This window comes from Schistocerca piceifrons, chromosome 1 (assembly GCF_021461385.2).
Source record: "Schistocerca piceifrons isolate TAMUIC-IGC-003096 chromosome 1, iqSchPice1.1, whole genome shotgun sequence".
NCBI classification, from domain to species: domain Eukaryota; kingdom Metazoa; phylum Arthropoda; class Insecta; order Orthoptera; family Acrididae; genus Schistocerca; species Schistocerca piceifrons.
The window spans coordinates 667,660,392-667,679,257 of NC_060138.1; positions in this window are offsets into that span (position 1 = coordinate 667,660,392).

Consider the following 18,866-nt stretch of genomic DNA (forward strand, 5'->3'; position numbering starts at 1 on the left):
CGGCTGAAGCCGCACTTCAGGTTTCTGCCGCCAGAGCGCTCGAGAGCGCAGTGAGACAAAATGGCGACAGGAGCCGAGAAAGCATATGTCGTGCTTGAAATGCACTCACATCAGTCAGTCATAACAGTGCAACGACACTTCAGGTCGAAGTTCAACAAAGATCCACCAACTGCTAACTCCATTTGGCGATGGTATGCGCAGTTTAAAGCTTCTGGATGCCTCTGTAAGGGGACGTCAACGGGTCGGCCTGCAGTGAGCGAAGAAACGGTTGAACGCGTGCGGGCAAGTTTCACGCGTAGCCCGCGGAAGTCGACGAATAAAGCAAGCAGGGAGCTAAACGTACCACAGCCGACGGTTTGGAAAATCTTACAGAAAAGGCTAAAGCAGAAGCCTTACCGTTTACAATTGCTACAAGCCCTGACGCCCGATGACAAAGTCAAACGCTTTGAATTTTCGGCGCTGTTGCAACAGCTCATGGAAGAAGATGCGTTCAGTGCGAAACTTGTTTTCAGTGATGAAGCAACATTTTTTCTTAATGGTGAAGTGAACAGACACAATGTGCCAGAACTGCGAGCTCTCATCAACGATGCTTTCGAATTCGTTGATGGGGACATGCTGCGCCGAGTGTGGGAGGAACTTGATTATCAGCTTGATGTCTGCCGAATCACTAAAGGGGCACATATCGAACATTTGTGAATGCCCAAAAAAACTTTTTGAGTTTTTGTATGTGTGTGCAAAGCATTGTGAAAATATCTCAAATAATAAAGTTATTGTAGAGCTGTGAAATCGCTTCAATCATTTGTAATAACCCTGTATGAGTAGTGTGTAGATGGGTGTTGTGTGACCAAGAGTGCACATATTGAAGGATTGTGATTAATGCATGAAATACTCTGATTGTGGCTACTGATTATGCTGTAAAGTTTGCTGATACAAAGTAACAATCGAGACATTACTAATTTTTAAAACAGCATCATTCATATATAAACACCCTGTAAATTTAGTTAGTCCTATATACTATAATGATAATAATTTCTTGTGACTCAATGGCCAAATGCAAGTAATTCGACTGGACGCCACTTCGATGAAGTGCATGTCCCTAATTTACCTCATAACACAACTAGGGAAAGTGGGGCCGCAATATAAATGGAATCCGACCACCACATGTCGTTTCTGGCGACACCTTATATCATTGAGGGATGGGGGCTAGATTACAGGCAGACTGAAACTTTCCTTGCTCTGCAACAGCAGTAGGGCAGAGGGTTGCGGCCCCACTCTGCATTGTTGTCAAATTTATTCAACATGTCGGATCCAAGACAGAGGCCATAGATGTGGCAACATCGCACTGACATCATGGCACGAAATTCAAATTCTGGCTGGACAATAGTTCAATTGGGCTACCTCCAATAATATAACTCCACCCCCTCCCTTTCTCCCGCTCCCCCTCAAGCCTCTCCCCTCCCCAACCCCCTCAAGCAACCTCCTCCCCACCTCAGCCCTCCAATCCTCTTCCCCACCTGGAAATCAGTGGGAAAAGGACTCAGTCTGTGCTGGGCTGCTGGATAGTTAGGATGTAAGTCTTTGTTTTGTATGTAGCATGGTGAATTGTTTCTTTAAACAGTTTGAATTGTCATTGATCGAGCATTAGACAGTAGCTCTATCCAGTGTGTTCACCTTGAGCTTCGGAGTCCAATTGAAGTGATTTACAGCACCACCCTGAGACAGCGCTGTTGACCCTCCCCCTTTACCCTCCTACGGCGTAATCTAAGATGGCGACCTATGGAGAATATTGTGGGAAATTCACTAAGTCTTTGTATAACTGCTGGACTGGGAGGATCTCACGACAGTAGGTTAATACAGCTTGCACAAGGAATTGTTTAAATAATTTATTTAAGAATATTGTTGATTTATTTCAGAAACAGCAATACACCTGGAAATTGTCGCAGGTGTTTTAAGAAATTCAGACGATATTACCATTGTGGTATTTCTTTTATTCAGATATCGAAAAGAACCTCATAGTTATACTGTTACAGATTCCGCTAAACGTATCTAGAAATCTTTTTCTCGTGAGTTTCTTGCAGCAGAGTCAACTTGCCGGGACGACAGCACCAACACGTGACAGCCACAGGGCAGCAACACGCTAAGCTCTTCCACCTCAGTCCCAGCTCACGGATACCCCTCGATGTCGAACATGAACTGCCACATGAGTTATCACATCCGGTATTTACGCAGTGTGCGGAATATTCTTACATACATATCCCGAAGATTTCACAGGAACTAAATGTACCACTGCACAAAAAGAGGGAGGATGTGCAAATTACACAGGAATATTTAAACAATTTTCGATGGAATTGCACATTTTACTCTGAGGACTATCACCACTACACTTGTACCCTGATTCTGAGAAAAGATAGTGGCACACTTATGAACCCACTCCGTCTTCCTCTCTGAGCCATTTTTATGTGCTTTTGTGGGAAACACCACATCCTTCCCTTGTCTTTTAGCACAAGCTGCTTCAAAAGTTATTAAGTCCATTTGAATGTGTCTCTAAGTACACTTTTAAACGATCGCTGCACAGTAGGTAGCTTCAATTTTGCTCTTTACACCGCTACACTCGAATACAGACTCTAGAAAGATCGTGGCACGCTTCTGAAACCTCCTAGCTTTCATCCCTGAGACACTCCAGGCGCTTTTGCAGGAAACAGATCCTGAAACCAATATCAGCTGCAATATCCGATTTTACACACCAAAACTATGATATTTGGAAGTCGAAATAAATGTCTCTGTAACTCTAAACAGAACGCTGATCGCTTTTCGAGTTTCAGATGCCTATTTGAAAGCACTACCAGAGGTAGAAAAAATTTCTGAGTCCTACAACTGCTGTGGTATTCATCACTTTTCTGAAACACTGAGGTTTATATTTACTGCTGGAATGAGCGACATTAAGGCTCTTATTTTTTACTCTCCTCACTTCTCGAAGCACACTGGTGTATATGCATTGAAGGGAAAATAAAACAATTCCACATCTAAAAGCTCATGACATATTTCGAATGCCACAACAGCTCGTGAGAGAAAACAAACAGAATTCGAAGCACTGTCCTGCAGACTAGAAAAATGGCAGTAACTGCTGCTTGGAGATTATCTAAAGCCACAACGGCGGGAGAGGGACAGCATCCCGCCTGTCTGAACCAGAGAAAGCTGGTCAGCTTGGTGTTGCCTCTGACCACTCGAACAAAGAACACGTCACCTGACTCTAAGAAGTTATGGAACTTTCTGTAGATACCTTGCACCTGTCTTGTTCGAACCAGTCTGCAGAAGCTCCTATGCCCTGCACAAAGGATGTCTTGTGAATCTCTGATGTGATGGAACTTCTTGTGAATGGAGCATTGTGATTGGTTCTCACTGAATTTACCCGCCATATTGCTGTTTCTGGTGTGATAGCACTGCCCACCACTTTCTGCAGACGGACAAATTATAAGAATTTCAGTGACAAACTATTTCGTACAATCGAAAAACATACAGTAGTCATATTGCACTGACAGTTAAATCCTGCAAAAGTGGTCTGAAGATCCTGAAATACAGAAACCACCACCAAAGACACTTCCTCAATCACATGGCTCTGCTACTGTCGAGGAAACCGATCTCCAGCGAGGCTGTATCACCACAAACTATTGTACCTCCATACCATATTGAGGTAGTAAAACACAGTTCGTATCCTGATCCATACAGATTCATCACTTGTGCCTCCTGCATGTAGCTATCGACCACCATACACTTGTACATATACCACAAAGACAAACAGATTCCAAAAAAACATAAGCACGTGCACCGTATAAAATCGTAGGCCTAGACATTTCACGTGAGGTCGGTCAGCCATCCACTGTGGCCAACAGTCATGTGTCAACTACCCCCTGCACACGCTGGTCTGATGCGTGATCAGATCGCCCTCCGCAGACAGTACTCACTCTCCAAATTGGTGTAATAGGCTAAGCTGGTTCCTGCAGCAAAAAGACGTCCGCTAACGGTACTGTTTCGATCTGGCCTGATTCCTGTCATGGTTTCTGCAACAAGTTGCGATCACCTCCATACTCAGGGGTTACAAGGGCATACGCATATTTACATGGTTTGCCAGAATTTCGAAGATAAAGAGTGATAAATTATATCTCAAGAAACCCAAAACTTTAGTGAGATTTTTATATGGGACGTGCTGCAAATGAGTTGGTGTCTGGAAGCTTATCTTGTTTGCAGAGATCTTTACGTGAAAACTCGAAAATAGAGGAAACTATTAGTTCCTCTTGTATTTTTTAATTAATAGTGGTGTCAATGATATAACAGATTCCAGAGTGTCCTTGCACTTTACAAAGTCAACTAAAGAGATTCTCATGCCTAGAGAATCAACAAACGTCTCTTCCACCTGTTTTTCACCACCTAGATGCACACAACTCAAATCACAATCGATGTTCTCACAACCAAATAAAGGTGGGAAATGCGTAGAGTTGCAGTACAAGCAGCCAGTTTGTCAATTTACATGAGAGGGAATAATTTTCCAGAGCAAACACTCTCCTATATTGACTCTTATCAAATTTCAGCGAAGAATACTCGCACCACACGCAATAACGAAGGCTGCCTAACATGTACAGAGTATTAGTTTGCTATTCACCCGTGTAGAGTGCGACACAGTTACGTCAGCTGCATTCTTGTACCCAGCTTCTCCAGTTCGGCTCCTCAATGACAGCACTCGCAATAAGTCAGAAATGTCAATAGTTCTGGCCACAGGCTACCTCCGCCACACGTTCCCACGCATCATGCAGAATCATCCTAGGAAACCAGCCACATATATTTCATCACTTTACTTACAATTAAATGTTGCAATTGCAGCCTAAATCTGATGACATTCGAGAATGAGCGAAGTATCAGAAATACCCCCTCCTGATGACTAGAGCTCTCGAAATATCAAAATCCGTATCATTCTTATGACAGGACATAATTTTCCATGTAAAATCTTTCATTCCTCTTACAGCTATCGACGCACTGAAATCTCAATTCTCTGCATCAAATTCATACTTTCCTCGTGATAGGACATAGCCATTTTCGTTACACATGTCAGAACAAGCAGGCTTGGTTCTACAGCCACACACAAGTATCGCTAACAAATCCATATTAAAAACTATAGAAACCTTATAAATCCAGGTACGGTGTTGCATCCGAATCAAGTGGTCTTCCGCACAAACACCGTGGCATTGAATACAGACACTGATCGCTAGGGCTTGTATTAAGTACAAACTATAAAAACTACAAGCTATAAATATTTTGCTAACGTCACACAGTAGAGAACTTGACAAGTTCTTCTGATACATTGAAAACAAATATCTTCTGTGTGTTGGTATTGACCATATGTGGTGATCCCATTAAATATGTATGTATTGGTCCACTCAGTGATCAAAGTTGCTGGCACAGACCAGTGTAAAGTTTCATAACCCATGCGGTAGGGAAAGCACATCCTACATATCAGTCTCAAGAGGAGATCCATGTGTTGTTGTTTGATACATTGTTTTTTTTCTGCTGTAATACATCCAAGCAGTGTATGAATACAGATTTGTACACCAACTTACATTTTGTTTTCCACCATGACTTTAAGGTCGCCGGCCAGAGTGGCCGTACGGTTCTAAGCGCTACAGTCTGGAACCGAGCGACCGCTACGGTCGCAGGTTCGAATCCTGCCTCGGGCATGGATGTGTGTGACGTCCTTAGGTTAGTTAGGTTTAATTAGTTCTAAGTTCTAAGCGACTGATGACCTCAGAAGTTAAGTCGCATAGTGCTCAGAGCCATTTGAAGCAAGCCACCTTAAGGTCTGTGTCAGGTGCTAAACTGATATTAACATGTTTCGATCCAATGGCTCTCACAGCAAACTAGACACTGCATGATGTAAATCATGCTGCTGCTCCCTCAACACACAGGATAATTGAAATAAAAGACAGTGGCAGTGTTTCTTATCGACAAAAATGCTGAACATATCGCAGCATACGGAAACTGGTAGAGTTTTGTGGCATTGTGGAGCATATCCAAACAGCTGTCCGAAGGTGATAACCTCTACATTAAATCTCATCTTTCACAGTGACAGGGTAGTAGAGTTCTTGGTGTTGTGTTCTGATTGATTCTTCATGTTGCACTCATGTATGTGATCTCTGTTTTGGTGCTGATCATCATTGAAAGGTGTTGCTCCTAACAAGACTGTCTATCCATCTCAAACAAGTGATGTCAGTCAATCGTTAGTTTCACATGGCAAACAACAAGCGTTTGTCTCCCATTAAGAGGTATTCTATGTTGGTGACGATCATTTTATAGGGCTGATATGAGCGTAGTATATTATGTGAACTGTAATCAAATGTGAACAGCGGGCTCTATACACCTAAGGAAAGCTATATTGTACATGTATCACAAAGACATGTTTTTTTTTTCTTTTGTGTAGAAGAAAGTAGTTTTATCTTCTTAAATTTGTCACCGCAGTGAACAGGAAAGAAAACGTGCAGGGTGGATGTACATGAGACGTTGGACATTTATGTCCTGCATTAGAGTGAATGTGTTTGTTTTCTACAGTCATTTCTCACTTACCAATACCTTCTTGGTACTGATCCCAGACACTAGCACAATAGGTCTGACTTGATGGCGCAGTTAATTTACGTAAAATGCTTCAAACTCTGTCTGTCTGGAGCTCCACAACGCAAAAAACCACGTTTTCGTCTTAACTGTCTGTTTTATCAGCACAACACTCTCATATCTACTATACACCCAACATGGGTTCAGTGAGTAAGACTGGTGTGGAACAGTCTTCACTGAATATCAGTTATGGACTTGGATTACTCTGTTACTTCACGAGATATAGAATGTAGCATGTATGATAGCCTCCTCCTTCTGGTCAGCTACAAATTAAATTGGTGACAGTTATGCAGGGAGGAAGTCTTTCAATCGCTGACTTTATCCTCAGAATGTGAGAATGTTCTGTGACTCCCATCCACATAGGGAAATAAGGTCAATCGTAACCATAAATTATGCACTATGATTGAAGTGCTAGAAATATGTAGCTAACCTAACTGCATCAGTATAGGACGCCGTCTGGTATACTTTGGTATACTTTCAAGAATTATCAATCAATGTACATACTACACAGTCATCTATCTACATCCGCAATCTAGTAAATGGTACTCTCAAAACATTGGAGGGATGGTTTGGCGATAATACAGAAATTGGGAAGCATGGTGTCATGTCATTGGTTGGCATTGAAATTACGGAAAAACTTCTAAAATTGCTAAAACTGATGTCGCTATCCACTGTGGTGCTTATTACAGTACATCAACAGTGCATTTTCCATCTCAGGTGTCAATTGGTTGGGCTGTTGATTACCACTAACTCCGTAAAAAGTACATATGTGAAGCAGTTGTAGGCACAGGGATTGCAGTAGCTCGCAAACACCTGACAATAACTTAGAATCACGGTAATTATGAAACTGAAGACTCGATTTTATGCCCAAGATGCGACAGGGGAGTGGACTATTTCACACAATTCTTTGTTCTTGAAGAGGAGGGTGTCGAAACAGGTCTTCCATCGATGGACATGTTTCATCATCACACAAGAATTGGAAGTCATCTGATGATTGTGGTATGGAGAGGTTAGCTGTTAACGATCGCAGCCAGATAGTGCTCTAAGCCACACACAGAAGACGCCATTGTATATGAGTGAACTGAGGTTATATCACACAGCTGATACACCCTGCGATAAATGACATGCAGAAAGATCTCCCTCGCTCTAGAATGCCTCAGTCTACCATTATATCATACATCGTTACAACTCAATCTCAACTGATCATTCCATCCACTTTGTGTCATCCTTTGCAAGTCAATTTAGCGGCAGATTGTCCTCTTTTCCAGGAAAGCATCGGAGACAGCAGTCAATCTGCGTGTATCACTATTACCCCAATAGACATACAGAAGAATGTTGTTAAAAAACCATACAGCAACTGTTTGTGAGGTTAGCTGTCACCACAAGGTTGTGATTGGCGGAGAGTACGGGAAGCACATTGTAAATATTGTTTGTTAGGGTTTGAAATATCTAATGGATCCTACACAGGGTCAAACACACGATACATTCTGTAGTTGTATATTTCAGTCCCATAGCTGGTAATACAGCGCTCTTTATTTAAGAACGCTTTATAAAAATATATAACTTGGTTGCTGATAACTCTGGGGTCGCGCCTGGGCCTGTGATCCAGCATATATAAATTTATTACGCAACATTTGGTGGTCATGCACGTTGAACATTCTGTTTCAATTGTCTTATTGCTGTTGACGAAAAATGACTATTTCCCTGGTTCCCAATGCTTCCATGTCAACTTTTTCTCATATTCTTCTTACTGCCACATACTCGCTCCCAGGTACAAGATTTGTCCTGCACGAAGCAGAAGACATGCAAGTACTCGCTCAATTTCTCCGCATTTCGGGGCTTTTTCCCTCAATGTATACGTTTTTTCATCAATTTTGGTAATTTTTTCGATTTTATGTCACTTCTGCAGAGCTGATCATGATATCACTTCCTGCCACACATTCTAAAATTGCTTGTAAATGTAGTACAGTCGTCAACACCTAATGCAAATGCACTGTTTTACTGTTCGGACAGTATAGTATAGCACTGTACTGAATGCATCCAGTCTCTTCCAACCACGTATTCTACAGTTACAGTGCATTTGATCTGTTTTCTGTGTGTGTATGTGTCTGTTCGTGTGTCACGGATGGCTCACTGAGAAAGACAACGTGGCTTCAGGTCTGCTGTCGGCTCTATGTGGCGTGATTGGTGTGCCAGGAAGAAAGGCCGAGGTATTCCCCGTGCGACAGGAAGTGTGCTTTTGTTCGGGAAGGATTAACTCAAGCCTGAGCGCGCCGCTACTTCCAGGTTCTCAGGCCACGGCCGGTGCGGCGCGGCATGGCAGCCTGCGAATGTTGCGGGCTGACACCCTGTGGGACGATGCATGTGGCATGTAATTTCACGTGTCAAACACCACCTTCATCCGTTTGTCTCTTTGTAAGAGGCATTCTCCACTTGTGACAACCACTTTATAGGGCTGATGTGGGCGTAGTATAATTTCTTAATCGTGATCAGATGTGAACAGTGGGCACTATACAGCTACAGAAAGATACATTATGCATGTATTACAATGAATCTATGGTTTTTCTTTTCTATGGTGTGGAAGGAATTACTCTTATCGTCTTAAAGTTTGTCACCGAAGTGAGTGGGAAGGAAAACTTGTAGTGTGGATGTGTGTCAGACATGGCTGTAATCATTAAAGTACGTCTCCACAGGATTCAATGCAAGTATGTGGTTAAATGGAGAGATTTATTTCAGATTACATACATCATATCTACCAGAAATCGTAACACTATAGATCTGAAAAGCTAGTGTATTTATCATAGTATTTTGTATATTTCTTACAACGTGAGTGTATTGGTCATAAGATTTTGTACACTTCTTACAACGTGATTCATCATATTGCACATTATCTACTGTACGTGATCAAACTTAGTCAACAATCATTGTTCATCGCCTATAACCTAGTGGATATACAGTACAACCTCTGACAAGGCATCGAGATACAATGCATCATAAATACTGTTAGCGTGAGAAATATCTAGCGGCGTGCCCAACTTCGGCTTAATACCATGTTCCCTAGACGAACAAGTTTAGATTCGGTGATTTCATTACGAGCTTACACGTGCCAGCGACGTGCACTCGCGATTTCGGCGTGTTAATACACAGCATGGTGATTAGTGGCTATGTTTAATGTCATGGCATTTGTGTGGAAGACCACTTCATTCCACACCTCGATTTATAAAGCTTCTATAGATTTTAACGTGGACATCGTCAGCAATACTTGTGTTCGCCAGTCACACCAATATTCAAGACACGAAATAGGAGTAACCCATTGAATTACAGACTCATAGCACTGACCTCAATTTGCAGTAGGATTTTGGAGCATATACTGTACTCGATCATTATGAATCACCTTGAAGAAAATGACTTATTGATACATAACCAACACGGATTCAGAAAATATCGTTCTTGCGCAACACAGCTAGCTCTTTATTCCCACGAAGTAATGAGTGCTGTCGACAAGGAATCTCAGCTCGATTCCATATTTCTAGATTTCCAGAAGGTTTTTGACACCGTTCTTCACAAGTGACTATTAATCAAATTGCGTACATATGAAGTATCGTCTCAGTTGTGTGACTGGATTCGTGATTTCCTCTCATGGAGGTCACAGTTCGTAGTGATAGACTGTGAATCATCGAGTAGAACAACAGTGATATCTGGCGTTCCGCAAGGTAGTGTCATAGGCCCTCTTCTGTTCCTCATTTACATAAATGATCTAGGTGATAATCTGACCAGCCCCCTTAGATTGTTTGCAGATGACGCTGTAATTTACCGTCTGGTGAAATCATCAGACGATCAATTCCAATTACAAAATGATCTACAGAGAATTTTTGTATAGTGCGAAAAGTGGCAATTGGCACTAAACAAAGAAGTTTGATATCATCCACATGTGTACTAAAGGAAATCCTATAAATTTAGGGTATATGATAAATCGCACAAATCTAATGGCTGTCGATTCGACTAAATACCTACGTATTACGATTACGAGCAACTTAAATTGGAAAGAACACATAGATAATATTTTGGGGAAGCAAAACAAAGACTGCACTTTGTTGGGAGAACACTAAGAAGATGCGGCAAACCCACTAAGAGACAGTCTACATTACATTTTTCCGTCCTCTGCTGTAATATTGCTGCGCAGTATGGGATCCTTATCAGGTAGGATTGACGGAGGACATCAAAAAAGGAAAAGAAGGGCAGTTCGTTCATGTCATCGCGCAATAGCGGTGAGAGTGTCACTGATATGATACGCGAGTTGGAGTGGCAGTCACTGAAACAAAGGCGGTTTTCTTTGCGGCGAGATCTATTTACAAAATTTCAATCGCCAACTATCTCTTCCGAATGCGAAAATATTTCATTGCCATCCACGTACGTAGGGAGAAATGATCATCATAATAAAAGAAGAGAAATCAGAGCTCGAAAGGAAAAATTTAGGTGTTCGTTTTTCCCGCGCGCCATTCGAGATTGGAGTGGTAGAGAAGTAGTATGAAAATGGTTCAATGTCTGGTATCGCGAAGCGCGAAATTTGAATCCGCGCCAGACGACATGGACGTCGAAGATCCCTAGAGGTCTCTGCACCATCGCGCCGTAAGCTGTGGCGGCTCATGCCTCCTGGCCCGCTTTTAGTGTGAGGGCCCCATAGTGGAACATGACGTTCCAGCGGCCAATAGCGGCGTCCCCGATAGAGTACTTAAGCGCCTGCCTCTCGCTCAGCCAGCGAGTCTAATCTCACGTACGTCTGTGGACACATCGTCTCGCGTTAGGCAGCTTACTTACTTACTTGTTCTGTGTACGAGTGGACGTGTTTATTAGGTTTCCTTGTGACTCCGTTGTTCGATGTTGTTGTTGTGAAACGTCCCCTTAGAAAAATTATACATGACTGTGTTTAAACTGCCACACAATATTTTTAGCGCAACGCAATCTGACTTTCAAAAATCCCTACAAAAGAATGGCCCTGACTAACATTAACCTATACCTTTTACAAATCACTTACCTCACCAAAAATCTTCGTTACTCGAACTAATGCAATACAGCGAGCGCCACTACTGCCAGCTAAATAAAAGATTCAAACTACTGAAGGCACTAACCTGATAGGCATAGTCAGCAAATGAAAGATTTTGATAGACAACAAACAATGTATTTACCTTACTAGTGTTCAAAAGTCATAATATATATAGCAGTTCACGACATCCAGTCTTACAAATTTCAAAACTCCGCCATTTCTCTCCCCACATCCACCACTGCTGACGGCTCACCTCCAACTGCGCAACGCTACGCGCTGTTCACATCCAGCTGCGCCAACACTACAATGGTAGACAACAATGCAAACTAGCCACAGACTGCGCACAGCACAGCCAGTGATTTTCATACAGAGCGCTACGTGGCGTTACCAATATAAAAACCTAAACAGCCTACTTACAGTTGTTCGTTCTACCCTTCGTTGGTCGTGTTCGTCCTCTCCCGTTGTGTTGTTGTTCACTGGCCTCTCCGCAGGTCCCGCCGCGCTTTCCGTCATTTCAACCCCGCGACCGTCCCGGACGCCTTTACATTTTGGCGACGAGGTAAACGGTGGTCGTTGTTGTTATAGAGGCGAAGTTGGTCTGTCCGCTGAAGCAACAGCAGCAGCTCATGCTGCAGCAGCAGCTCCAGTTAGACATCTTACAAAAGTCGCTGCACTTGCTAACGGACAAAGTCGTTGCCCGGGACGCGTTACCGCAAAAGCTTCAGGGTCCTCGGGTGTCCAATGCTTTCCCGCGTCAGCCGTCGTTTCCGCCCTTTAATGACGCCAAAGAGGACTGGGAAACCTACTTACATCGGCTAAAACAACATTTCACGGCTTTTCAAGTCACGGACGACTCCTTGGAGCGGTCGTTGTTTTTTTCTTGGGCCTCTCCGGACACGTTCTTTCTTCTCCGCAAGTTGGCAGCGTTGTCCGATCCTATGGCTCTCTCTTTCTACATCTACATCCATACTCCGCAAGCCAACTGGCGGTGTGTGGCGGAGGGTACTTTGAGTACCTATATCGGTTCTCCCTTCTACTCCCGTCTCGTATTGTTCGTGGAAAGAAAGATTGTCGGTATGCCTCTGTGTGGGCTCTAATCTCTCTGATTTTATACTCATGGTCTCTTGGCGAGATATACGTAGGAGGGAGCAATATACTGCTTGACTCCTCGGTAAAGGTATGTTCTCGAAACTTCAACAAAAGCCCGTAACGAGCTACAGAGTGTCTCTCCTGCAAAGTCTTCCACTAGAGTTTATCTATCATTTCCGTAACGCTTTCGCGATTACCAAATTATCCTGTAACGAAGCGCGCTGCTCTCTATTGGATCTTCTCTATCTCCTCTATCAACCGTATCTGGTACGGATCCCACACTGGTGAGCAATATTCAAGGAGTGGGTGAACAAGTCTACTGTAACCTACTTCCTTTGTTTTCGGATTGCATTTCCTTAGGACTCTTTGAGTCTCAGTCTGGCATCTGCTTTACCGACGATCAACTTTATATGATCATTCCATTTTAAATCACTCCTAATGCCTACTCTCAGATAATTTATGGAATTAACTGCTTCCAGTTGTTGACCTGTTAAATGATGAAGGATCTTTCTTTCTATGTATTCGCAGCACATTACACTTATATACATTGACATTCAATTGCCATTCCCTGCACCATGCGTCAATTTGTTGCAGATCCTCCTGCATTTCAGTACAATTTTCCATTGTTACAACCTCTCGATGTACTAAAGCATCATCCGCAAAAAGCCTCAGTGAACTTCCTATGTTATTCACAAGGTCATTTATATATAATGCGAAAACCAACGGTCCTACGACACTGTTCTGCGGCACACCTGAAATCACTGTTACCAAGGAAGACTTCTCTCCATTGAGAATGACATGCTGCGTTCTGTTATCTAGGAACTCCTCAATCCAATCACGCAATTGGTCTGATAGTCTATATGCTCTTACTTTGTTCATTAAACGACTGTGGGGAACTGTATCGAACGCCTTGCGGAAGTCAGGAAACACGGCATCTAGTTGGGAACCCGGGTCCATGGCCCTGTGAGTCTCGTGGACTAATAGCGCGAGCTGGGTTTCACACGATCGTCTTTTTCGAAACCCATGCTGATTCCTACAGACTAGATTTCTAGTCTCCAGAAAAGTCATTGGACTCGAACATAATACGTGTTCCAAAATTCTACAACTGATCGACTTTAGAGATATAGGTCTATAGTTCTGCACATCTGTTGTAACCTCCCCACAAAAAAAATTAATAATAAAAATGATAATATGGATAGGGATTCTAATTTTTGTGTAACCTCTGAACAAAATTGGTTCCCATTTATTGGTTCCCTACAGAAATTCTTTTCTCATCTAATGTAAGCTCGAAACAGAAAAATTCCTAAACCTCGTAATAAAAAATAAATTCAGTAAACTGGTAGAATTTGGACGACAGCAGCGCTGCGTCATGGCCCTGTAAGATCATTCTGAATAAAAAGGAAAAATTCTTACCTCAATAAAAACGGCGAATATATCTGCTCTTATATAAAATTTTTCCGGGACAGCTCTGTGCAATGCTGGCCGATAGATTTGTCATTTATGAAAGGAAGCAACTGATTTTTCTTTTGCAACAATAGGAATGATCATGGATTGAAGAAATTAGTAAATTCTTTAAACTGAAATGAATGTTTGTTAGAAATTACTTTATATCACGAAGATTATTATTAGGACATTTTTAAAAGATTTACATGGGACTTCACATAACATTACTAGATATGCGCGAGGCTGCTTTTTACCTTATACAATAATACTCAGGCTCCGGCATCGCTGCACCGCGACCAGCCCAGCCAACATGATATACCAGACTAGACTGACAAGTGCAGACAGGCGACTGCTCGCTAGCAACAACTTACTGCTACTGCTACACAGTTCGTACTGCAGTCAACACTGCTCTTTGGTCTCAGAGTCTCTTACAGCTTACATATCGCAGACAGCACATACCTCTTACACTGTTCGAAGTCCCTTCTTAAAAACGAGGATGACCTGTGCCCTTTTCCAATCCTTTGGAACGCTACGCTCTTCTAGAGACCTACGGTACACCGCTGCAAGAAGGGGGGCGAGTTCCTTCGCGTACTCTGTGTAAAATCGAACTGGTATCCCTTTCCTCTTTTGAGCGATTTTAATTGTTTCTTTATCCCTCTGTGTCTATTTCGGTATCTACCATTTTGTCATCTGTGCGACAATCTAGAGAGGGAACTACAGTGCAGTCTTCCTCTGTGAAGCAGCTTTGGAAAAAGACATTTAGTATTTCGGCCTTTAGTCTGTTTCAGTGCCATTTTGGTCACAGAGTGTCAGGTTATTTCGCTTTGATCCATCTACCGCTTTGACATAAGACCAAAATTTCTTAGGATTTTCTACAAGTCAGTACATAGAACGTTACTTTCAAATTCATTGAACACCTTTCGCATAACCCTCCTCACATTACATTTCGCTTTGCCTAATTTTTGTTTGTTTGCAGGGCTTTGGCTATGTTTATGTTTGCTGTGAAGTTCCCTTTGTTTCTGCAGCAGTTTTCTAACCCGGTTGTTGTACCACGAGGGCTGTTTTCCATCTTTCCAGGAGATCTGCCTTTTGCTGACGAACTATTATTCCCAACGCTACCATGTGTTCGCCTCTTGGCCGGAGTTCCACCAGTAGCATAAACAGCCTGGTCAATAGTATTGTTCCTGGGTCACGGACTTGCAGGGTCTCAGACGTCGATGCGATTTTTCGTGCACCAATCAGCAGTGTAAGGCGTCGTATGCGGACTCCGTGATCCGCGATGTGGTGGTTCAGCTGGCTAACGATCCTGAGGTCCGTACTGCGGCGTTGAAACTCGACAACCCCTCCTTGGAAGAGATTCTCCGCATTGCCCACTCCTTTGAAATTGCTCAAGCGGCTAACGAGCGTCTTATGGCGCGACTGCAGGCGGCAGTGATCGCGGCGTCACGGCGGGTTCCGCCCTCGCGACGTCGACGTGGCCCGGCCGACAGAGGCCAGCGCTGTCGGGACTCCTCGCTGTCCGACGTCTCTAAGGCGTCGGCGCCTTCGGGCGCCCCTAGTCGCCGGTCGCGCGGCCCACTTCCATCTTGCCCACAGTGCTTTACTGCCCATTCGCGGGCTGATTGTCCCCACCACTGGAAAACGTGCACGCTGTGTAACAAGGACGAATGCCGGACATTTGCCACGCCGAACATTTGCCACACTTGGCCCTTCGCCAGGTAGCTTGAGTAGCGATCCCTCAGGTAAGGGACGCCGTTCTTTGTACCTCTCCTGCCCGCTCTCAAACCGCCGTCTCCATTTAACATTTTTAAATGTTCGGATAATAAGTTGCCGTCTCTTTATCTAAGAATAGATGATGAATGCAGCTAGCCGCTGTCTCTGTGTAATGTCTTGTCTGTATAGACGTGTATCTGTTGCCTTTAGGATCCCTTCACCTTCACACATAAATCTATACAGCAAAGTAAGGCCCTGCCCGTTCTTGGCTGATCCGTGATAAGACAGGCGAAAAATTAGGCTAATGGAGGATTATTAGTATTATCTCTATTTTCATTCGCTCTCTCTCTTTCTCTCCTTTATCTATGTACAGTTTTTAATATAATATTTTATTACGTGAAATCAGCCAAATAGGATGTTTGGTGGAGTCCTTCGTCTTGGTAATCAGCGGCTGGCTTGCTGTAAGAGATCTTTACATTTATTATTACTGTTAAATACTGCAGTCAGTCGGGAGAATCAATCGTTTGGACAATTTGTTCCTTTTACGAAAGATTGCGAATTTCAGATGTGTACGAAGCCTTTTTGGACGATTTAACACAGACTCAGTGATTGCAGGCTCTCTTCGACACAGATGAAACTTCCCCACTAATTACAGGGCCAATGTGATCATCAAATGATTCAGAAAAAACTCATTCGTTCATTCACTCCAGAACAAAAAATGTCACAAACCTTATTTATGGAGGAAATTGTGTATTAAATCCATCTCCATTACATATCCAAATCTCCGGTGATTCCACGCCTTAATTATTTTCCTTTTACAGTGTCTTTCCCTTCAAACAAACCGCTAGGGGCACAAATGTTAATGGCTCGCTTTAGCGAGAAGAAAAAGCAGAATCTGTATCTCTCAGAAACACGTCAATCCCTCAACAGATACTCCAGAAGCTGTCCTCGTTACCACTCTAACAACCATGGAGAATGCATATATGCATCTCTGTTATTTCAAAGAATAAACGCACTAGAAAATACTTTGGCTTCGTCGAGCTGTCGCCGCATATATTACGAGAAAATCAGATCAGATAACTTTTCCAAAGTGAATGAATGTGGATGGTTTGATTGAAAATGATTAATTGGTGCGTGGTAGAGGGTACTTTCTGTGGGGACATTACATCCACATCTTACTCGATACAACCAGTACGTAAGGGACCTTCTTCTTCGAGATCTTGGCCAAATACAGAGCTTCTTTTCCGAAATCCAAATATTTATAACTTTTGGGAAACGAAAGCAATACCGACGATTATGTCAGTATGTAATTAGTTCCGCCAAGTATAAATATAGATTCCTTTGTCTGTACGGTAGCTTCCTTTCACGCTTACTGATTGCGATAGAAAGAGTCCATCGGCATAGGAGCAACAAGAAAGGAACGATGTAACGAGAATGTGTATGTACGCTTATCATTTCTTTTTGATCACTGCATTTGTGCCTACTTTAATTACTACAACTGCATACCCAAAAGACAATAGGGAAAGAATAAATGGGTATGTGAATGTTTGAAAAGAAGAACGACATACTCCATATTAATTTACTCCCTAAAAACATTAGTTAATAAAAGTGTAGCGGGACAATTTTCAAAACATAACTGAAAACACGTTCACTAAATAGAGATAAGAACATCTATCATTGACATCTCATCTAAAGTCGACTTACAATTTTAAAATGTTAGAAATAAGGAAATGAAGTAATACAGAATGCTACGCTTGTAACGTACGTTGTTCTACATTGTTTAGCTCTGGTATTTCCAGGGTCACAGAGAAAGTATCTTAGGTTCTGGAGGGAAAAGCCGTAATTGTAATTATCTGCACTACAACAGAAACAAGAAGAACAACTTAAGGAAAAATAATGTAAACTCACAATCGACTCTGAAGCAGATAGTTCCTGTGACTTAGTATGGGCGGAGGTTGTAGTCGACAACCGGAATAAATTAATAACTGGCTCCTTTTCCGACCCCCGTCTCAGATGAAACAGTTGCTGAACAGTTCAAAGAAAACTTGAGTCTCATCGCAAATAGGTACCTTACTGATACAATTATAGTTGCCAGTGACTTGAATCTACCTTCCGTATGTTGACAAAAACACATTTTCATACCCTCTTGTAAATAGAAGACAACTTCCGTAATTGTTCTAAATGCTTTTTGAAAAGTATTTTTAACAATTAGTTGACGAGGCCATTCAAATTGTAAATGGTTACGAAAACACACTCGACCTCTTAGCCACAAATAATCCAGAGCATCACGACGGATACAGGGATTAGTGAACAAGCAGTCGTAGCGGGGGTCAATTCCGTAACAAATAAATTCACCAAAACTAAACGCGAAATATATCTATTTATAAAAGCAGCTAAAAATTCGGGTGACGCCTTTCTAAGAGATAGTCTCCAATCCTTCCAAACTATGTAGATGAAGACCATATGTGGCTTAAGTTCAAAGAAATAGTATCAACAGCACTCGAGATATACCAAATAAATTAATAAGAGTCGGAACTGATTCCGCATGGTACACTAAACACGACAGAAAGCTGTTGCAGGAGCACCGCAGAAGGCACGTATAATTTAGACGAACGCAAAATCTCCAAGATTGGTGAAGTTTTACTGAGGCTCGAAATTTGGTGCGGATTTCAATGCGAGATACATTTAATAGTTTCCACAACGAAACTCGCTCTAGAAATGTGGCGGAAAATCCAAAGAGATACTGCTCCCATGTTAAGTAAACCAGCGGAAAGGCTCAGTAAGTACCTTTATTGCACGACAGCGACGGTAATGTTACTGATGACAGTGCCACTGAAGTGGAGTTAGTAAATGCATTTTCCGAAATTCCTTCACCAAAGAAGACGAAGTAAATATTCCAGAATTCGAAATGAGAACAGCTGCA